Source organism: Delphinus delphis, chromosome 2 (genome assembly GCF_949987515.2).
Source record: "Delphinus delphis chromosome 2, mDelDel1.2, whole genome shotgun sequence".
NCBI lineage: Eukaryota > Metazoa > Chordata > Mammalia > Artiodactyla > Delphinidae > Delphinus > Delphinus delphis.
The window spans coordinates 116,165,057-116,188,760 of record NC_082684.1 but is presented as its reverse complement, the minus strand read 5'-3'; positions in this window follow the sequence as shown (position 1 = coordinate 116,188,760).

Genomic DNA, 23,704 nt, shown 5'->3' with positions numbered 1-23,704 from the left:
TCTCCAAGAGGCTGAGGAGCTTTCAAGGAGCCATAGAGCTAGTAAGTGGTGGAGTTGGGACTCAAACCCAGGTCTCTCCGGTCCCTCCAGAAAGAGACCTTGCTGCCCCTGGCAGTCAGAGAGATAAATGAGAGGAACCATCAGGACTCAAAAGCTCTGGCACAGTCATGGCTCTGTGCTTCTACCCCAGACCAAGTATTCGTTCCTCTACTTTAAATTCCCTTGTTTACTGTCAACAACCCCATTTACTGATGAAGCAATAGTTTCTCTAGGTGACTCAAAAAAGAAAATTTGGAATTTTTCATGAATTTGATTCATTTCTGGAAATATACAGTCATGAAAAAATAAATCAAAATCTCATTAAGTCACATGTTTCCAAGCTTGAATTTTCAAACAAAACCAGAGGGCATTACAGTTTTAAAATAATGCCTTATGATTGACTCAGAATAGATTGGTTAATGTCTGCACTGTGGCTTCAAGGAAATAATGATTGAAGTAATCCACAATGGAACAACTTCATAACCAGAATAATAGTTTTTTTGTTTTTGTTTTAAGTAAGAAACTCCTAATATATAAAAAGACTAAAATGTAGCCCCTGGGGTTTTCGAAATCTTATTATTATATAATTCAGAAGCCAAATAGGAAACTTCTAAAATCCAACGATAATTGTTTATTGTTTGTCTATAGTTTGTTTTTTGTTTGGGGATGGCAAATGTACATTTGTTTATTTGGGGAGGGATATGAAGATAACTGTGTCATTAGCTTCAAGTCTGAGCTGAAAAATAAACTCTGATCATAGCTATATTTCTAGACTTTCCAGAGCAGGAAATACATTTCAGGAAGTTGAGAAAGTTAAGAATTACCCATGGGTACCTTTCCTTTCGAGTCTGCACATCCAGAAAATACTGAAATATATTAGGAATTCCATAAACACATATTAATTTAGTACATGAATGAATGCTGACTCAAGGTCAAAGAATAAACACAGAAATTGGAACAACAACAGTTTTAGTATATGTTGTGGCTTGATCTTACTGCAGAACATGTTTTAAAATATTTTGTTAACAACTAATTTTTGAATTATCCTCAGAAAGTAGAAATAACACTTACCCCTTTAAGCTTTCTTTACTGCTATATCTCTCTAATGCTTAAAGTATTAACAGCATATGAAGTAAATTAATTACAATTTTTCAAGCATAAAAATAAATTTATTAAACACAGTTTTAAAGTTGATAACGTTTTAACACCTTAAATTTTAAATTTCTGGTTATTTTTCAATCCAGGAGAATGAATGGAGAAATCTACATCTCCAGGGCCAGCATTCTGAAAGAGAACATTTCTAAAGGCATGTGAGATTTTGCACCTGTAATTATTTTGGGGTACAAAATTGGCTACACCAGTAATTGCTCCTATAAACAGCTAATTGTAGCTGCTGTTAGCCACTTGTGGGTGTAATTAGCTGCTTGCCCTTAATCTTCATGGAATGCCCAATTCTCCCTGTAATTAGTCAATTGTAGATGCTGTTACTTTAACAAAAGAGGAAAGACTGGATTATCTCCCTTAAAAATTTGTTGATCAAACCTTTAAATTTGAATCTCAATTTCTAGAAAATGTGAAGAGAAGTGATTCCTCTGGTTAAATGGATTAGAAATGGTTTTACTTTCCTGTGTCTTAGAGACTCCGTAACAATCAGATGTTGCACGGACATCTTCGCAAAAAAATCTATATTTTTTTTTTGAGTATTTTTAACAGGTATCATTATTTTTATTTTTTAAAAAATTGTACTCCTACTAGAAATGTGTATAAAATATTTAAGGTAGCTCCAGGTGCTTACATAAAATATCCTGCTAGAAAGGGCCTCAACATTTAGAAAGTTAAACAGTGGACTTATGCAGCTTAATAAAATTGGAGGCAGAACACTTGAAAATATGAATTAAAACTTTAGCTCTCTTATATGCCAACTGTGTGTGTGGCTTTGGGCATGCTGTTTAACCTCACTAACCTCAGTATTCTCCTCCGTAAGGTGGGAACAATGATTCCTCTACCTCTCCAGGTGGTTGTGAGGATTTCACAAACAAATGCATGAACAGTCTGAGAATTTGATAAATATTTCTTGATCTTACTGCATCAAGTAAAATTCAGTTCTTCCTGTGCATTGTAAAGCATAGCATCTTTCTCACTATAATGTTGAAATGTGGTTTTGATATTTGCTCCTCAAATGGAGCTACTGTAAAAAACATAAAATTCTCCAGAGCCATTACTTGTTCTCTTTCTTATGAATTTTCAGAATTGTAGTATTTTCTTTTTTTAAAAAAAAAAAAAGCAGGAATATTTTAAAGTGGCAAATTTTAGTAGACTGTAACTAATTTTAAAATTAGTTAAAATCCTGACATGATGTTGTACATACATATATATTGTAACGTATATAAAAATATGAACTTCTATTATGTGAGTAGCATCAGTCTCTGAAAAATTACAAAGGATTCTTAGAATTGGAACCCTCATCGTCAGGAGTCAAATGTTTCTCCCAGCTAAAGCGCGAGATCCTGGGAGAGCTGCCGAGAATAATCAGTCGTGGGTGGGCTGACAACAGAACCCCAGGCTTCAGTCCAAATGTAGCCTGTTGGGGTGATACTACCAGCTTTTCCCCATTATTTCATTATAGAAGGAAAACTCTAAATGAGTTCTACCACTCCTGGAATCATCTGAATCTTAGCTTTGAACTATAACTTTTCCGATTTGGCCATAAATCATTCTCTGCCCCAAAGATTGTATATATCCTGATTATCATATGAGCGTTTGCGTGTCTGTGCATGTGTGTGCGTGTGTGTGGATGTGTGAGTGAATAATGTTGTCATAAAATAGACTAGAAGCCTTGGGAGCTTGAAGCAATATCTTTCTCCACTAAACTGCCTTATTACTGCCATCCCCTCCCTCCTGGGCACGCAGTCATCTGAGACTAGGCCAAATTGGCAGTCATTTTCAGAGAGCCTGGCAGGCCTGTGATCTCTGGGAGTTCCCAGACGGTGCTTCTCCCTCAACCAGCCCTCCAAGGGTCAGTAGCAGTCCTGGCTCCTGGGCTGCAGTTTGCCTGGGCTGGGTCAAGAGTCAGGACCAATATACATTTCTATCTTAAAGTCATACTGTGAAAACATTCTCTACCCACCGTGGTATTCTTGTGGTGACAACTCTCTTTCCAACCACTCCCCTAATTCTCTGACTCCAGAGCCTACCATGCCAGAATTCTCATCAGTGGCTGCAAGCAAGGGGCCCTTTGGTGACCAAAGGGTTAAATTGATAACATACTTGTTCTAAAAAAAAATAATTTGGTGTTGACTGTTGATAAGCAGACCTGAAATAATAATAGCAGAGACTGCTTATCACAGACAGGCAATAGTCCTATGACAATGTTCCAGCTGATGAAAAAAATGGGAACAAAAATTAATAGTGACAGTACTGGTAGAAACAAGCCATAAATTCAATACTAAGTCATAAAATACAGACTAACCCAATAAACACATGCTACTGTTATTATATTAATATTGTTTAAAATACCATAACATTTTAAAAAATGGAATGGAGGTGGAGGAACACTTTTTTTAGCAGTAATTTTCACTCAGTGTGGCTGAGAGGCAGAAGATTTTTTTAAGCTAAAACCGCTAAAACTCTAACTCAGCGCAGCAAAGAATCTCACTTGGAAACAGAGCAAGCACAAGGGTGATCACATTTCTATCCTCTACAAAGAGGAAATGGGAAGATTGAACATATTTTTTGAAGTTTTTTTTTTTTTTTTTTTTAATGAGCCATGCATTTTACATTTGTGATGTCAATCATCAAAACACCATTTGAGGTAGGACTTATTCTTCACATTTTGGAACTAAGAAAACCAAGGACAGTTAAGTTGTCTGAAGCGACACAGCTAGTAGGCAGAAGAGCTGACATCCAAACACAACGCTGCCTGACTTCAAATTAGGGTTTGTAAATCAGATGCTGCAGAGGCCAGACCCTAAATATAGAGGGAAAAAAAAGAGTTGGTTGGCTGTGGCCCCTGGAGAATGCAGGGCCGGTCTAATGAGGCTGGTGTGACTCAGAGCCAGCTGATGGTTGCCATTTCCAGACTGGTTGATTTTTTTCCAAAGAAGCCCCAAATCCATATTCTAAAATAAAATCCCGCTCTTTAAACATTAGCACAAATGAATCAGGCTGACATCTGGGAGCCTGTGCTCTCAAGCCTGTGTTTTCGGCCCTACCCCACATGTTTCCAGACAAAGAAAACCAAAAAAAATCTTGAGATTCTTTATTAATGTCTGTTTCACTTTGGATATTTATCCTTCAAGAAATATTTTCATTCTAGATGTTGTTGGCATAATATTATAATTTAAGTATTTTTCTCCCCTGGATAGTCTTAATTCTATCACAAATACTAATTGCAGGCCAGTAAGGGGTGCCTTGTCATGGAGAAGAACAGAACACTAGTCCCTGAGAATTTTTAAATTTGGTCTTCATCGTCGGAGACTTATTGCCTTATTAGAAGCTGTGCCAATAGTTTGACTTCTATGTTTTTATTGAAATATAGTTGATTTGCAATGTTGTGTTAGTTTCTGGTATACAGCAAAATGATTGAGTTATATAAATATAAATATATATATATATACGTATATATATGTATGTACATATACACATACATATATCCTTTTTCATATTCTTTTCCATTATGGTTTATTATAAGATATTGAATATAGTTCCCTGTGCTGTATGGAAGGACCTTGTTGTTTATCAGTAGTTTGACTTTTTTAAATTTATAATTAAATAATTTATTAAATTTATAATTAAATAATGTTGTTATTTTACATTGGGGTATAGTTGATTTACAATGTTGTGGTAGTTTCAGGTGTACGGCAAAGTGATCCAGTGATACAAATGAACTTATTTACAAAACAGAAACAGACTCACAGGCTTAGAAAACAAACTTATGGTTACCAAAGGGGGAAAGGTGGGAGGAAGGGATAAATTAAGAGGTTTAGATTAACAAATACCTTGACTTTTAAAGTCGAAAAGCCCAATAATGAAAAGATTGCCTTCTTCTGAGGTATAAGGCTTCAGCATTTTAAATTGGAGAAACAGACACAAAGAGGTCATTTGACTAGCTCAGGTTTGTCCAACTTGCCGGACACATACACAAAGCTAGGAGTCCTATGCTCTCGCTCAGGTATCTGGGAAAGTGTTTGATGGTGGCCTTCAAATAGGTGTGCTGGTTTGGGTCAAACAAAATGCCTTTGGTCTCCCAAGCCCCTTATTTGTCTAGCTTAAATATGACCAACATGGCATAAATGAGTTTTTTGTATAAGCTTCAGGAAATCACATGTGATTTACCAAGAATAATTCTCGAATATTTTTAATCTTGTGACCAGCATTGTAAATAACAGAAATGAGCTCACCCCCAGCTACACATTTTATTTCCATTTCTGGTGGTTGATCCCCCCCACCCCCCACCCTTTACTCCCACCCTCTGTGTGATAGACTTTCATTCTTTACGAGACATCAGAACTTGACTTAATAGGCAGCAGGGGTAAAACAGCCAGCTCTTTACATGTAGGGAATCCTGAGGTACATACAGGCCTGTTCTAAGATGTGATAACGTAATCTAAAGCCAGGCCTAGCCTGTCAGTTCAGGTCTAAAGGGATTTGATTCAGTGTCAGAACCTTTGGCTCCCAAGGTCGCTTTCTGTTCTTGCTTTTCTTATAACAAAAGGAGGTGGGGGGACCATGGTGCGTGTGTGTTTGCCTGTGTGTGTGTGTGCATGAGCGCACACACACGTGTTTTTTCAAGGCTCGTGAATTCCTCAGCTGCTGTTTGTTGAGCACAGGGCCTTTATTTCGGCCTCCTGAAACATTTTCATTAGACAGAGGCCTCTGAAGTAGGCTGGAGATGTGGATTGTGCAACTAAAAATCTTAGGCCTCTCCAGAAGCAGCCTGATTGAAATCAACGCTGTGTCAGGGCCTGTCATATCTCAGAAAAGACATAAAACACACGGAAACATCAATAAGCAACAAGCTTCTGACAGCTCGGAGACGTTCCAGCTGACAAGAAGAGAAAGGGGGTGAGGTTAGGGCTCAGGGGGGATATTTAAAATGCCTAACAGCCAGCCGAAGTGTTGGCAGGCTTCAGGGAGGGCGGGAGAAGACAAGATAAAGTCTATCGGGTTATCACCTGGTTCGAGGTGGGTTCCTCCTTGCAAGGCCACCGGGATGAGTCAATGACACAACTGCTTGCTCCCTACTACACCCCCCCACCTTTAATTTTAAACCTTTCCAAGAATCAAGCTGCATTTATAGTGTTGCCCAGACAACGTTTGTGCAATAAAAGGTTTTTAAAATGTTAAAAAGAAAAAAAAAAAGGAGAAATCTGTGAGTTAAAGAATTCTGCTTCTAGCTACAATGTACAGAAATCAAAAAGGATTAACAAGGTTTTTTTTTTTCATTTAATTTCCTGTACACCAGAAGCTTTTGTTAAGAGATCAGAGATATTGCTATTTATTGAATTTTTAATATGATCTTTATTAAAAGGCAGCACACATGTTTGGTTTTCCCTCTCTTTCTTTTATTTTTTAACATGCATGGATATAAAAATCAAAGACCAGGAATGAACCATGGTTGTTTGATTTCAGTGCTTTTGTAATATGTGTGAGGATTCAGATATAGTACGTATTTAAAATTTTTAAAAAGCAACAGATAAATGGCCTTCTACTCTTTTTAATGGTTCTTGGTCTTACAATGAAAGAATTGGTCATTATGCGTTAACCCTTCAAGTATTTTACCCAGCCGGGAGACTTAAAATGTCTTCTAGTCCAGTATAATCACTTGAAGAAAGTCAATGGAAAAAAGGGGCAGTAATTTGGACCCCAATTCACCCCTCTCCATGGATTATGTCGGGCACGTGTTTTCCTATGTGCTGACCCCTGGTTGATTTTCAAAGGAAGCTCTCTTTAGTTAAAAAGTTGAAATGCATCAAGGGGGATGAAAATTGGTAAACTTGGATTCTAGTCATAGGTTACAGATTCAAATGGGGGGGGCATTATACCCCCGTGAACTTCAAAGCCAAGTCAGTCCTTTAGGTTTTAGAGAGTATTTCTGTAGATCCCAACTCTCTGTGCACATTCTGCTTTTTCCACACTCAAACCTTACTCATTTTATGTCAATGATCCCATGCTCATTTATGCTCTCATGTAAAACCAGCCAACCTCAAAAAATGTAAAAGACAGAGAGCAGTCAATGGTGTGCTGGTGGCATGGTGGAAACCAAATAGTCCAACACTATCATCTGAATTATGTGGAGCAATTTTCCTGTTATCATTCAGCTTCAGTTTTCCATCTATGAAATGAGAATAATATCGCAGTTTGTTGGACAGGCGAAAAGAGATATTGTATGTAAAGCTGCCTTGTACAGTATACAATACTGTTCATTTTTGTCATCATTTTTAATAAAAGCCAAAGGAAGAGAAAAGAGCCCAACAATGAAGGAGAGGAAATTAATATCTTAAAAATGTAGGCTATAGTTAGCAACTGCTATTGGACAAAAATGGAATGCTGAGCCTACCATGTCGATTGCTATTCTGTGTTGTATCTGAGTCCAAGCTCACACTGCTCACCACACAACAGGCCAATAAATCAAGAGATGAGTTGCTGGGGCAGGGAATAGCGACTTTATTTGGAAAGCCAGCACACCGAGAAGATGGTGGACTCATGCCCCAAAGAACCATCTTGCTTGAGTTAGAATTCAGGCTTCTTTTATACTATAAAGGGAGGGAGTAAAGTCAAATATTTCCTGGTTCTGGTCAGCCTCCAGAGGGGATCTGTTAATTTCTTCCCCCCTGCAGTTGTTCACAGGTGGACCTGGTGACCATGTTTTCTGTGAGCTAAATGAAGGTATTTGAACTTAATGCTCATTATCTGGAAGGCAGGGTTTCCAGAGATGGGTCATTACATATAATTCAAGCTTATAGGCAAGATCCCTTTAGTGATTAACATGTAATAGAATACAAAGTTTCTTCCCTATTACAGGGTGAGTCCTCAGGTGCGCTTCCAGCCGTGGAAGCTCAGTCAACAGTTGAAGTGAGAAGAAAAAGTCATGTTACTATAGATGACTGAGTACAATAATAGGAAGAATGATATCTGTTTACCAATGCCTGGTGGCTCCTTTTACATGTATATGTTCTCTTACTCTTACAACAGTCTTAAGAGAGAGGAAGTATTTTTAGCCCCATTTTGCAGATAAAAATCTCAGATACAAAAAATTAGTTACCCCCTACTGTCCTATGGCAAAAGGTTTTTTTGTTTGTTTGTTCATTTGTTTATTAGAAGTACACATTCTTTGCCATTTATATTGTCCTTGTCACAACAATGAATCATGCAGGTAATGGAAACCTGGGAGAAAGCCAGGCCCAGGCTCAGTGACAGAGGAAAAAGAGGAAACAGGACAGAACAAGGTCTGAGGCAAGAAATCCCATGTCTGGTGTGGGTAGAGTCTTCAATACCTATCTGGCCCTGGCCCTTGCAATGACTGAGTCTTTGCTTTCTTGGTTCCTTTAACCTGGAAGGCTACTCATTGTTTGGTGACTAAACAACCAAACTTCAGCCTACATCATGAGAAACCAGGGAGGCACAGGGAAGTGTGTCCACTCACATGTTTGTGCTCTTTTCATGTGTTTTCTTTGCTGGTTACGTAGGAAACCCAAATGAAATTCACCTTCAGCCTATCAAAGTCTACATTGCTGGCCAGTTGGAAAGCTGGACCAACCCTCTGTGAAATGGCTTAATGAAATTCTTTCCAGGTTAAATAGCTGCTTACATTTTGGGTTCAGAGTGTCTGAAAGCATTTTTAGACACACAAATCTACACTATGCAATCCTGCTGTCTAACCATTTAAAAGGTTACCTTTGCAAAGCCCAATTGAGGCTCCATTTATGTCCTAGGACTGGAAGGTCACTGTGTTAGGCTCTATAGTCATTCATCTATGAACTTGCAGTGTCTGGAACAACATTAAGCACAAAATGAAAGTTGAATAATTAAAGCAGTTCTGGTTTTTGCAGTCCCTCTTGCTCTTTTGATGTACTAAGTCATCCCCAAATAAGAAAGTTTTTAAAGTAATATATGTGACTCATTATGCATGTGATGATATACATATACATCAGTATTTTTTAATGTCAATTATTCATTCTTTTATTAAAAACAAAACATCTATTTGGTGAGGACCTATTATGTGTTAGGTGCCATGCTGGGTGCTGGGATTTACTGGCTAACTCTCTTTGGGTCCATGGTGTTTATTGGCAGAGGACTTAAATTATGTAGCTCCTAAGAAACTGATATGAAGCAGGCAGTTTTCACATAATGAATCCTACCTAGATATTCACATTTACCCAATATTCATATTTTAGGCTGATGGGTAAATAATCACTCAGTTTTCTGGGTGCCATTAAGAGACTTCTTTTGATGTCGGAGGAAAGGAAGAATTTATGTAGAAACAGAGGTTGTGGGGTCCTTCATTTTTATTTATGCAGAAAATATCATCCTGGAAAAAATACAGTTGCCAATACTTTTCAAATGGAAGGAAACTGGTGAGATGGATAATAGAGGAAAAAAGGCTGCATTTCTGTATTATCTGAGCAATAACTTCAGATACTAACATATTAAGTGCTTCCCATGATTTTTCATTATGCTATAAAATTTGATGACAATTTTTCGTGTTTTAAATGTTAATGATAACATTTAACACACTTTTCTCTGGATTTTGATGAAAGTACAATTGCATATCATCATGCTGGAGCAGTAAATGTATATTTCAATGTATGACAAAGTATACTCCATTTAATGGCTGCATAAGGAAATAAAACCTAGGAAACTTGCAGAAAAACAAATATTACAAATTCAGTAATTCAGTCGCAGTGAAAACTCAAGAAAGAATGAAGTGCAATGAACATTATGCACTGTGTTTCTTTACTTAGCTCTGCTGATTTTGTTCTACACATGACAAGGACACATTTTACCCATAAGAAGCATTTGTTACCTTCATACTTGGAGAACTGGTGACTTCTGCACCTTCCCACTGTCACCCTTTTGCCATGAAAAGGAACTAAAATCAGAAATTCACACTTGTAATAAATACAGAGCGTTTACTGGTCTTAATAACTGTCTTACCCTCTCCATACTTGTCTGGAAGCTTCCAGAGGGTGGAACACAGTGTTTATAACATCTAGACCCAATTTCTATCACAATTGATGATGCTTAGTAGAAGCTCCATGACAACTTTCAACAATTTAATATATTTCATCAAAAGTTTGGTATTAGGGGCTTCCCTGGTGGCGCAGTGGTTGAGAGTCCACCTGCCGATGCAGGGGACACGGGTTTGTGCCCCAGTCCAGGAAGATCCCACATGCCGCGGAGCGGCTGGGCCCGTAGCCATGGCCACTGAGCCTGCGCGTCCGGAGCCTGTGCTCCGCAAAAAAAATAAAATAAAAAAATAAAGTTTGATATTAAATTGAGCTGAAATTAATAAAGTGTGGAAGACATTATAATGCAGAAGTCAGAAGCTTGGACTTAAGAAGAGACTTGCTTCAAAATCCAGTAAATAAACAGTCCTGGTTGTGAAACCATCTCTCGAAGCCTGGGTTTTTCTCATCTGCAAACAGAGAATACTACTAACTATTGTGCGTATTAAATTAATTTAAGTAAAGTACTTAGCATAAAATGAATGTCCAATTAATGGTAACTATTATTGTAATCCCTATAATATAACACGTTCAATATTGTTTTACATAATTGAGTTTTAATGGCTGTTCTTGACTTTGGATATCTTTTTAAAACATTCTCAAATCCAAGCTTTGGAAATAAAGGCACTCTTTTTTTCTTCTTGTCCAGAATACACTCAGTATCCATCTAGGACTATAACTAGTCAGTTATCTGAGTCAGGACACATTATGGTAATTAGTACAGTCCAAGAATATTTTAGTCTAGGAATTAAGTAGAATGTTTATTTTCTAACATTCTCTTTTTTTAACATTCATATATTTTAGTTATTGATTTCATTTGACCCTAAAATGTTTGAAGCATTGTAGTAATGGCTAAAACTATACAATTAAGATTCATTCTTCTAGTCAGGTTATTCGTTTCTGGATACCTGATAATTAAACTTGCCATAAGATATTTATGTAGGAACAAATTATTATTATTTTTTATTCCAAAAGGAAACAGGCCATCAAACCAAAAGTCTTTAATGGGTGTCATTTACATGCTCTTTTTCCTGTCTGCTTTCAAACAAACTCTCCTATTGTATGAATCAGTCCATCAGTATTAGCATCAGCAGATATGTAACATAAATGAAAAAACCCAATAGAGAATGAATACAAGCAAAGTTGGGTTTTTGAGGGGGTGGAGGGTTCTTTGGACTGCTATCTATTATGATGACTCTCCAAAGGCTGTATAATCAAAACTGCCTCGTATACAATATCCTCAGTGACAAGATGTGTTACCAAGGTTGTCGCCCCAGAATCATACCCCTGCCCCTGCCTCAAATAGAAACCAATTACTCTTACCTAAGTTTCAGGAGGAAGTTGCAAAGAGAAAAAAAATAAGAACCTATTAGAACCAACTAGGCCCAACATGGCAGAAGATTTGACTTCCAGTAGAGTTTGAGCCTCATTATACACTCATTGCAATATATTAGCATGCTAAGTGACACAGCTACCAGTGCCATGACAGTTGACAATTGCCATGACAAAAACCAGAGAAGCCCATAGAAGGACTGAAAAGGAGAGTTGCATCAGTCCTAGGTTCAAACCACACCCCTATTCTCCGACAACTTATGAATATTCCTCCCACTCTTCCCAAATCCTTCCCTTTTACCTCGCACCTCCTGTATATTTGGTGTCTCCACTTGAATTGGGTTGAGAAGATGATTTGCAAGCTAGGTTCCCACTTCTCCATTCTTTGTCCATTGAATGAAGCCTGTGCTTTTCCACTCTCAGCATCAGTTTCATTATTGGCTGCAAGAATCCAATCAAAAAACAGAACACCATTTCTATCTAGGTCTAGGACACTGGCGCTAGTCCAGTCGACCAATTTGGTAATAGATGGAACAGTACCATTCTTATGCTCACGGAGGCTAAGGTCATGGTACTCCCATGACGTTGATTTCCTGGCTCCTCCTATTTGGGGAATATAACGTTAACTGCCTTAGGTAGGTATTTTCCCCCCAGGTATATGGCAGACAGCTATCGTAGACAACTTCTCCAGAAGACTATTCTAAAATATACACGCGTGAAAGGTACAGATCATTAAGTATATTTCTACCTTTGTTTCTTTAACAAATGTACATTTTAAAATTTGTTCTCCCGGGCTTCCCTGGTGGCGCAGTGGCTGAGAGTCTACCTACCGATGCAGGGCTCACGGGTTCGTGCCCCAGTCCGGGAAGATCCCACATGCCACGGAGCGGCTGGGCCCGTGAGGCACGGCCGCTGAGCCTGCCCGTCCGGAGCCTGTGCTCCGCAACGGGAGAGGCCACAACAGTGAGAGGCCCACGGACCGCAAAAAAAAAAAAAAAAAAAAAAATTATTGAGTGTTTACTATGGGTCAGGCATTTGAATTGTTTTATTTAAACCTCAAAAATTCTTGAGGTATAGATACTGTTATTATCTATTTTACACCTGATACAAAAAAGCAGAAAAGTTAACATGTGTTTTTATTGGGAGGACAATTTTTTTTTTTTTTTTTTTTTTGCGGTACACGGGGCTCTCACTCTTGTAGCCATTCCCGTTGCGGAGCACAGGCTCCGGACGCACAGGCTCAGCGGCCGTGTCTCATGGGCCCAGCCGCTCCATGGCATGTGGGATTTTCCCGGACTGGGACACGAACCCGTGTCCCCTGCATCGGTAGGCGGACTCTCAACCACTGCGCCACCAGGGAAGCCCCAAAAGTTTTCTATTTTTAAATGTTACGAGTTTGTTATAATAAATCTAATACCAGAGAGTAATAATACATTTGTTTGATAAATACATGATAAGCAATTACATTGATATAAATTTGCTGCTTTCTAAAGATTTTTAAAGGAATGCATAAATTTTAAATAGACTTAAAGCTCTTATCTAATTATAATTGCAGTTATGTAGTTAATATTGGTAAAAAGGCTTATTAAATTCTACCCCAGAAAAAAAAAAAAACCTCTTTTTTAGAGATTAAAAAATGATTGACACCTGGATTACTAATCCGTTTTATCATAATTTTAGAACAGTTATCAGAAGTATATTATAGAAGAGCAACTTATAACTTTCTACAGGAATGAAGATTGTGAAAATGATCTCAAATTATTATGATATATTAGCATAGATTCATGATGCCCACTTATCAGTAGCAGTATTTGTAAACAAAGCAAACCACCAAGAACTGAATTGTCAATGTCTTTTTTTTTTAACATTTTTATTGGATTATAATTGCTTAACAATGGTGTGTCAGTTTCTGCTTTATAACAAAGTGAATCAGCTATACATATACATATATCCCCATATCTCTTTCCTCTTGCATCTCCCTCCCTCCTCCCACCCTGCCTATCCCACCCCTCTAGGTGGTCACAAAGCACCGAGCTGATCTCTTGGTGCTATGCACCTACTTCCCACTAGCTTTCGGTTTTACATTTGGTAGTGTATATATATCCATGCCAATCTCTCACTTTGTCCCAGCTTACTCTTCCCCCTCCCCATGTCCTCAAGTCCATTCTCTAGTAGATCTGTGTCTTTATTCACATCCTGCCCCTAGGCTCTTCATGCCAATTCTTTTTTTCTTTTTTCTTTTTTTAGATTCCATATATATGTGTTAGCATACGGTATTTGTTTTTCTCTTTCTGACTTACTTCACTCTGTATGACAGACTCTAGGTCTATCCACCTCACTACAAATAACTCAATTTTATTTCCTTTTATGGCTGAGTAATATTCCATTTACATATGTTCCACATATTATTTATACATTCATCTGTTGATGGAAACTTAGGTTGCTTCCATGTCCTGGCTATTGTAAAAAGAGCTGCAGTGAACTTTGTGGTGCATGAGTCTTTTTGAATTATGGTTTTTTCAGGGTATATGCCCAGTAGTGGGATTCCTGGGTCATACGGTATTTCTATTTTCAGTTTCTTAAGGAACCTCCATACTGTTCTCCATAGTGGCTGTATCAATTTACATTCCCACCAACAGTGCAAGGGGGTAGCGTTTTCTCCACACCCTCTCCAGCATTTATTGTTTGTAGATTTTTTGATGATGGTCTTTCTGACTGGTATGAGATGATATCTCATTGTAGTTTTCGTCTGAATTTCTCTAATTATTAGTGATGTTGAGCATTCTTTCATGTGTTTGTTGGCAATCTGTATACCTACATTGGAGAAATGTCTATTTAGGTCTTCTGCCCATTTTTGGATTGGGTTGTTTGTTTTTTTGATATTGAGGTGCATGAGCTGCTTGTAAATTTGAAAATTAATCTTTTGTTAGGTGCTTCATTTGCAAATATTTTGTCCCATTCTGCAGGTTGTCTTTTCGTCTTGTTTATGGTTTCCTTTGCTGTGCAAAAGCTTTTAAGTTACATTAGGTCCCAGTTGTTTATTTTTATTTCCATTTCTCTAGGAGGTGGGTCAAAAAGGATCTTGCTGTGATTTATGTCATAGAGTGTTCTGCCTATGTTTTCCTCTAAGTGTTGGATAGTGCCTGGCCTTACATTTAGATCTTTAATCCATTTTGAGTTTAGTTTTGTGTACGGTGTTAGGGAGTGTTCTAATTTCATTCTTTTACATGTACCTGTCCAATTTTCCCAGCACCACTTATTGAAGAGGCTGTGTTTTCTCCACTGTATATTCTTGCCTCCTTTATCAAAGATAAGGTGACCATATGTGCGTGGGTTTATCTCTGGGCTTTCTATCCTGTTCCATTGATCTATATTTCTGTTTTTATGCCAGTTACATACTCTCTTGATTACTGTAGCTTTGTAGTATAGTCTGGAGTCAGGGAGCCTGATACCTCCAGCTCTGCTTTTCTTTCTCAAGATTGCATTGGCTACTTGGGGGTCTTTTAAGTTTCCATACAAATTGTGAATTTTTTGGTTCTAGCTCTGTGAAAAATGCCACTGGTAGTTTGATAGGGATTGCACTGAGTCTGTAGATTGCTTTGGTTAGTATAGTCATTTTCGCAATGTTGATTCTCCCAATCCAAGAACATGGTATATCTCTCCATCTATTTGTATCATCTTTAATTTATTTCATCAGTGTCTTATAATTTTCTGCATACAGGTCTTTTGTCTCCTTAGGTAGGTTTATTCCTAAGTATTTTATTCTTTTGGTTGCAATGGTAAATGGGAGTGTTTCCTTAATTCCACTTTCAGATTTTTCATCATTTGTGTATAGGAATGCCAAAGATTTCTGGGCATTAATTTTGCATCCTGCTACTTTTCAAATTCATTGATTAGCTCTATTAGTGTTCTGGTGGCATCTTTAGGATTCTCTATGTATAGAATCATGTCATCTGCAAACAGTGACAGCTTTACTTCTTCTTTTGTTATTCAGATTCTTTTTATATTTGTTTTTCTTCTCTGATTGCTGTGGCTAAAACTTCCAAAACAATGTTGAATAACAGTGGTGAGTGGGCAACCTTGTCTTTTTACTGATCTTAGTGGAAATGGTTTCTGTTTTTCACCATTGAGGATGATGTTGGCTGTGTGTTTGTCATATATGGCCTTTATTATGTTGAGGTAACTTCCCTCTATGCTTACTTTCTGCAGGGTTTTTATCATAAATGGTGTTGGATTTTGTCAAAAGCTTTTTCTGCATCTGTTGAGATGATCATATGGTTTTTATTCTTCAGTTTGTTAATATGGTGTATCACATTGATTGATTTGCATATATTGAGGAATCCTTGCATTCCTGGGATATATGCCACTTGATCATGGTGTATGATCCTTTTAACGTGCTGTTGGATTCTGTTTGCTAGTATTTTGTTGAGGATTTTTGCATCTATCTTCATCAGTGATATTGGCCTGTAGTTTTCTTTCTTTGTGACATCTTTGTCTGGTTTTGGTATGAGGGTGGTGGTGGCCTCATAGAATGAGTTTGGGAGTGTTCCTCCCTCTGCTATATTTTGGAAGAGTTTGAGAAGGATAGGTGTTAGCTCTTCTCTAAATGTTTGGTAGAATTCACCTGTGAAGCCATCAGGTCCTGGGCTTTTGTTTGTTGGAAGATTTTTAATCACAGTTTCTATTTCAGTATGTGTGATTTGTTTGTTTATATTTTCTATTTCTTCCTTGTTCAGTCTCGGAAGGTGATGCTTTTGTAAGAATTTGTCCATTTCTTCCAGGTCGTCCATTTTCTTAGCATATAGTTGCTTTTAGTAATCTCTCGTGACCCTTTGTATTTCTGCAGTGTCAGTTGTCACTTCTCCTTTTTCATTTCTATTTCTGTTAATTTGAGTCTTCTCCCTTTTCTTCCTCATGAGTCTGGCTAATGGTTTATCAATTTTGTTTATCTTCTCAAAGAACAAGCTTTTAGTTTTACTGATCTTTGCTATTGTTTCTTTCATTTCTTTTTCATTTATTTCTGATCTAATCTTTATGATTTCTTTCCTTTTGCTAACTTTGGGTTTTGTTTTTTTTGTTCTTCTTTCTGTAAAGGTTTTAGTTGTAAGTTTAGCTTGTTTATTTGAGAGTTTTCTTGTTTCTTACAGTAGGATTATATTGCTCTAAACTTCCCTCTTAGAACTGCTTTTGCTGTATATCATAAGTTTGGGGTCATTTTGTTTTCATTGTCATTTGTTTCTAGGTATTTTTTGATTTCCTCTTTGATTTACTCAGTGATCTCTTGGTTATTTAATAGTGTATTGTTTAGCCTCCATTTGTTTGTATTTTTTATAGATTTTTTTCCTGTAATTGATATCTAGTCTCATAGCATTGTGGTCAGAAAATTTACTTGATATGATTTCAATTTTCTTAAATTTACGGAGGCTTCATTCGTAACCCAGGATATGATCTGTCTTGGAGTATGTTTCATGAGCACTTGAGAAGAAAGAGTATTCTGTTTTTTCTGCATAGAATGTCCTATAAATATCAATTAAGTCCATCTTGTTTAATATATCATTTAAAGCTTGTGTTTCCTTATTTATTTTCATTTTGGATGATCTGTCAGTTGGTGAAAGTGGGATGTTAAAATCCTCTATTATTATTGTGTTACTGTCGGTTTCCCCTTTTATGGCTGTTAGCATTTGCCTTGTGTATTGAGGTGCTCCTATGTTGGGTGCATAAATATTTACAATTGTTTTATCTTCTTGGATTGATCCCTTGGTCATTATGTAGTGTTCTTCTTTCTCTCTTGTAATAGTCTTTGTTTTAAAGAATATTTTGTCTGATATGAGAATTGCTACTACAGCTTTCTTTTGATTTCCATTTGCATGGAGTATCTTTTTCCATCCCCTCACTTTCAGTCTGTATGTGTCCCTAGGTCTGAAGTGGGTCTCTTGTAGACAGCATAGATACAGGTCTTGTTTTTGTATCCATTCAGCCAGTCTATACTTTTGGTGGGAGCATTTAATCCATTTACATTTAAGGTAATTATTGATATGTATGTTCCTATTACCATTTTCTTAATTGTTCTGGATTCATTTTTGTAGGTATTTTCCTTCTCTTGTATTTCCTGCCTAGAGAAGTTCCTTTGGCATTTGTTGTAAACCTGGTTTTGTGTGCTGAATTCTCTTAGCCTTTGCTTGTCTGTAAAGGTTTTAATTTCTCCATCAAATCTGAATGAGATGCTTGCTGGGTAGAGTAATCTTGATTGTAGGTTTTTCCCTTTCATCACTTTAAATATGTCCTGCACTCCCTTTTGGCTTGCAGAGTTTCTGCTGAAAGATCAGCTGTTAACCTTATGGGGATTCCTTTGTATGTTATTTGTTATTCCTCCCTTGCTGCTTTTAATTTTTTTTCTTTGTATTTAATTTTTAATAGTTTGATTAATATATGTCTTGGTATGTTTTGCCTTGGATTTATCCTGTATAGGACTCTGTGTGCTTCCTGGACTTGATTAACTATTTCTTTCCCCATGTTAGGGAAGTGTTCAACTATAACCTCTTCAAATATTTTCTCAGTCCCTTTCTTTTTCTCTTCTTCTTCTGGGACCCCTATAATTCAAATGTTGGTGTGTTTAATTTTGTCCCAGAGGTGTCTCAGATTGTCCTCAATTCTTTTCATTCTTTTTTCTTTATTCTGCTCTGTGGTAATTATTTCCACTATTTAATCTTCCAGGTCACTTATCCATTCGTCAGCCTCAGTTATTCTGCTATTGATTCTTCTAGAGAATTTTTAATTTCGTTTATTGTGTTGTTCCACATTGTTTGCTCTTTAGTTCTTCTAGGTCTTTGTTAAAAGCTTCTTTTATTTTCTCCATTCTGGTTCCAAGATTTGGGATCAAATTTACTATCATTACTCTTTATTCTTTTTCAGGTAGACTGCCTATTTCCTCTTCATTTATTAGGTCTGGTGAGTTTTTACCTTGCTCCTTCATCTGCTGTGTGTTTCTCTGTCTTCTCATATTGCTTAACTTACTGTGTTTGGGGTCTCCTTTTCTCAGGCTGCAGGTTCGTAGTTCCCGTTGTTTTTGGTTTCTGCCCCCAGTGGCTAAGGTTTGTTCAGTGGGTTATGTAGGCTTCCTGGTGGAGGGGACTAGTGCCTGTGTTCTGCTGGATGAGGCTGGATCTTGTCTTTCTGGTGGGCAGGTCCACTTCTGGTGGTGTGTTTTGGGGTGTCTGTGACCTTATTATGACTTTAGGCAGCCTCTCTGCTAATGGATGGGGCTGTGTTCCTGTCTTGCTAGTTGTTTGGCATAGGGTGTCCAGCACTGTAGCTTGCTGGTCGTTGAGTGAAACTGGGTCTTGGCATTGATATGAGATCTCTGGGAGACTTTCGCCATTTCATATTACCTGTAGCTGTGAGGTCTCTGGTGGACCAGTATCCTGAACTTGGCTCTCCCACCTCAGAGGCACAGGCCTGTTGCCCTGCCAGAACACCAAGACCCTGTCATCCACATGGCTCAGAATAAAAGGAAGAAAACAAGAAAGAAAAAAAGAAGAGAAAATAAAATAAAGTTATTAAAGTAAAAAATAAAAATAATAATTATTAAAAATAAAAAGTAATTTAAAAATAATTTTAAAAAGAAAGAAAGAAGAGAGCAACCAAACCAAAAAACAAATCCACCAATGATAACAAGTGCTAAAATCTATACTAAAAATAAAAACAAAAAAACAAAAATGGACAGACAGACCCCTAGGACAAATGGTAAAAGCAAAGCTATACGGACAAAATCACACACAGAAGCATACACATACACACTCGCAAAAAGAGAAAAAGGAAAAAATATATATATATACATTGTTGCTCCCAAAGTCCACTGCCTCAATTTGGGACGATTTGTTGTCTATTCAGGTATTCCACCAATGCAGGGTACATCAAGTTGATTGTGGAGCTTTAATCCGCTGCTCCTGAGGCTGCTGGGAGAAATTTCCCTTTCTCTTTGTTTGCACAGCTCCCAGGGTTCAGCTTTGTATTTGGACCCACCTCTTCATGTAGGTCGCCTGAGGGCTTCTGTTCTTCGCTCAGACAGGACGGAGTTAAAGTAGCAGCTGATTCGGGGGCTCTGGCTCACTCAGGCTGGGCGGAGGGAGGGGTACAGTTGCGGGGTGAGCCTGTGGCAGCAGAGGCCAGCGTGACATTGCACCAGCGTGAGGCGTGCCGTGCATTCTCCCGGGGAAGTTGTCCCTGGGTCACCGGACCCTGGTGGTGGTGGGCTGCACAGGCTCCTGGGAGGGGAGGTGTGGATAGTGACCTGTGCTTGCACACAGACTTCTTGGTGGCTGCAGTAGCAGCCTTAGTGTCTCGTGGCCGTCTCTGGGGTCCACGCTGATAGCTGTGGCTCGCGCCCGTCTCTGGAGCTCCTTTCAGCGGCACTCTTAATCCCTTCTCCTAGTGCACCAGGAAACAAAGAGGCAAGAAAAAGTCTCTTGCCTCTTAGGCAGCTCCAGACTTTTTCCCGGACTCCTTCTCGGCTAGTCGTGGTGCACTAGCCCCCTTCAGGCTGTGTTCACGCCGCCAACTCCAGTCCTTTCCCTGGGATCTGACCTGCAAAGCCCGAGCCTCAGCTCCCAGCCCCCGCCCGCCCCGGCGGATGAGCAGACAAGCCTCTCGGGCTGGTAAGTGCTTGTTGGCACCGATCCTCTGTGTGGGAACCTCTCCACTTTGCCCTCCGCACCCCCCGTTGCTACGCTCTCCTCTGTGGCTCCAAAGCTCGCCCCCTCCGCCACTCGAAGTCTCTGCCCGCGAAGGGGCTTCTAGTGTGTGGAAACCTTTCCTCCTTCACGGCTCCCTCGCACTGGTGCAGGTCCTGTCCCTATTCTTTTTTCTCTTTTGTTTCTTTTTTTCTTTTGCCCTACCCAGGTATGTGGGGAGTCTCTTGCCTTTTGGGAGGTCTGAGTTCTTCTGCCAGCATTCAGTAGGTGTTCTGTAGGTGTTGTTCCATGTGTAGATGTATTCTTGGTGTATCTGTGGGGAGGAAGGTGATCTCCGAGTCTTACTCTTCCGCCATCTTGAAGCTCCTCCTCTCTTTTTTTTAAAGTGTGTTATAAAAATATGTTAGTTCATCCCTGTAGTACTGAAAGCAAGAGAATGGGGAAGGAAATGTTGAAATAAGGTTGCTTTTTAATCCATGCACCCAAGTGGGGATGCATGATGTTTATGATTCTGCAAGAAGGGGTGCCAAGGGGATGATGCAGCAGTGCTGTCAAAACTTTAACTCATCTTTCTGACCATTTTGTTAGCTATTGCAGTTACTAGTGAAATTTAGATTATTCTCTAAACAACTATTTTCTGGACAAAAAATAAAAACAGATTATTCAAGCAAATGAATTTTGTTATGGTGAATCAAAAACACCAGAATTGGAAACAAGCAGATAAATCCAAAAGGTGAGACATTCTGCAGACAGACTGGCCCATTCTCTCTAACAAGTCATGGTCATGGGAAAGGGAATGTGCTGAATTGCAAGGGACTTGGGCATAATAGCCAAGTTCAATGTGTGGTCCTGCAACGCACCCTATAAAGGGTATTTGAGGTCAATTGTGTAATCTAATCACAGCCTGAGTATCAGTACATGAATTTACTGAAATGGAAACATGCGGCTCATTGATTGGAAAATGCAGATTGCAAAGCATTATGTATAGTATTATCTCATTTTGCCGAAAAATATACATCCACACAGAAAGCATCAGAAGGATATGCATGGGCTGTTAACAGTAGTAAAGTCTATAATAAAATAGTTTTTTAAAAAAGAACTCCACTGATTTTCTATTTATCTTGCTGAAAAGCGCATGGAGAATTGCCTTTTTATGTTTTATAACTAAATGGACTCAAATATCAAGTGGGGAAAATATTCCATTGAAGTAGACAGGTCCAAGGTGACATGTAATCATTCTCACATACGCTGCTTAAGAACCTTTTGTATTTGTCAAAGTCAAGTTCACCGATCACTTCCTTTTACGTTTATCTGACAATCAGGGCTATTTTCATGAGTTAGAGGAAAGCAAACTGATTCCTCCTTTGCCTGTAGTTATTAGAAGATGCACTTGACACCCCTGATTTGAAATTACCTGTGTCTTGAGATACTGTCTTGGTGCTGAGTGAACTAATGAAAGACTCTTTGGAGATACTGGGTTCTTAGAATCCTGAGTAGTACTCTGCTAGAATGATACACTGCAGCCCCTGACTTTGACATACAGTCAATGAATTTTAAGCCTTAGCAAGTGAATCTTCCTTTGCATGACTCTATTTATAAAGACAAATACTGAAAAATTGTCTACATTTACTAAAACTACTCAAATGTTCTTGTGCCCCCTTCTGCTACTGATTAAGAACTATTTCTATAGGGGCTTCCCTGGTGGCGCAGTGGTTGAGAGTCCGCCTGCTGATGCAGGGGACACGGATTCGTGACCCGGTCCGGGAAGATCTCACATGCCACGGAGCGGCTGGGCCCGTGAGCCATGGCTGCTGAGCCTGTGCATCCAGAGCCTGTGCTCCGCAACGTGAGAGGCCACAACAGGGAGAGGCCCGCGTACAGCAAAAAAAAAAAAAAAAAAAAAAGAACTATTTCTATAAAAGGTTATCAAATTCAAGTTCACTTTCTTATTATTTTTATTATATCACATGTACCCATTTTTAATTAAAGCACCCTGTATTGTAATGAGTTTTCAATTTATTTGCATTCAGTTAATGAGCTTTGAAAAAGAACCACATCCATAACCCTCCTCTACTCTTTTCCTTTTAAAATGTTATGAAGATAGTTATTTGGGAAATAGCAACTCCAAAGTCAGAAGTTTCAAAACCATTTAAATAGCAAAAAACAAAAGCCCAAAACCACCAAGTGTAAGAAGTTGTTTTTGTGATAGGTATGGCCCCAAAGCCAAGTGATGATCTCTGACAAGGTACCACGAGACATAACTGATGGGATAACTTCCTTTTGGCAAACCCATAAAGGTGCAACATAGATTAAAGAGCATTTAACAAATTCTTTATGAAGAGGAGGAGATCACACAGCCTGCTAAAAGTTGGACCATCACTGTCATTTGGGGATTGTTTACCTCAAAAGGCTAAGGTTTTTTGGAAAATTTTAATTGTTGCAATCTTCCCTCTAGTGATAATTTGGTATTAATCCTACCTCTGTGTATTTGTCCTGTTTTTAGTAGAATGAATACCTACCTCATTCAGTATTTTTTGCATTGAACCAGGTCAACTGAAGCATCTTTCACTTTAACTACAGTACCTGGGATTTTAAATGGATCCTGGTTTTAGTTTTCTCTTTTATGAATTTGGAATATTTCACATTATCTATATTTCCTTTTTTTCTCTCTCTCGTGAGAAGTGAAATTACCTCAATATTCCCTTCCCCATCTCAGTTCTTTGATGTAGCATTATCCTTTTCCCCCAGTGATGAACACCCTTTAAGGCAATAATCCCTTTCCTCTGCAACAAAAGAATCTGGACTTTTTCACTAAAGTCCAGTTCAGCAAAATACAGCCATCTGCTTGACTCTGTGTCTTAAATGTCGCATTGCTTTGATGAGCAAACAGATGCCCAGCTGATGACTATACAGGTATAATGGGACGGGTACGGAATGTCTCAGTTCAGGGCCACTTCATAGGTAGATATTGGGACCTCACCCAGTTTTATCCTTAATTGATGAAAACAAAGGAAGTGTTTGAGTCATTTTAATATCTTTATTAAGTTGTGTCTTAGTTTGCTCTTTTTGAAGATTAATTCTGGTCTTTGTCTCTCTCTCTCTTTTTTTTTTTTTTTTTTTTTTTTCCGGTACGCGGGCCTCTCACAGCTGTGGCCTCTCCCGTTGCGAAGCACAGCCTCCGGACTCGCAGGCTCAGTGGCCATGGCTCACAGGCCCAGCCGCTCCTCGGCATGTGGGATCTTCCCGGACCGGGTCACGAACCTGTGTCCCCTGCATCGGCAGGCGGACTCTCAACCACCGCGCCACCAGGGAAGCCCTGTCTCTCTTCTTTGATAGCTGCCATTCAATCTTGTTTTGAAAAATATTTCCACTCCTCCCTCTCCACCCCACTCCTTCTGAAGATCCTCACACTCAAGG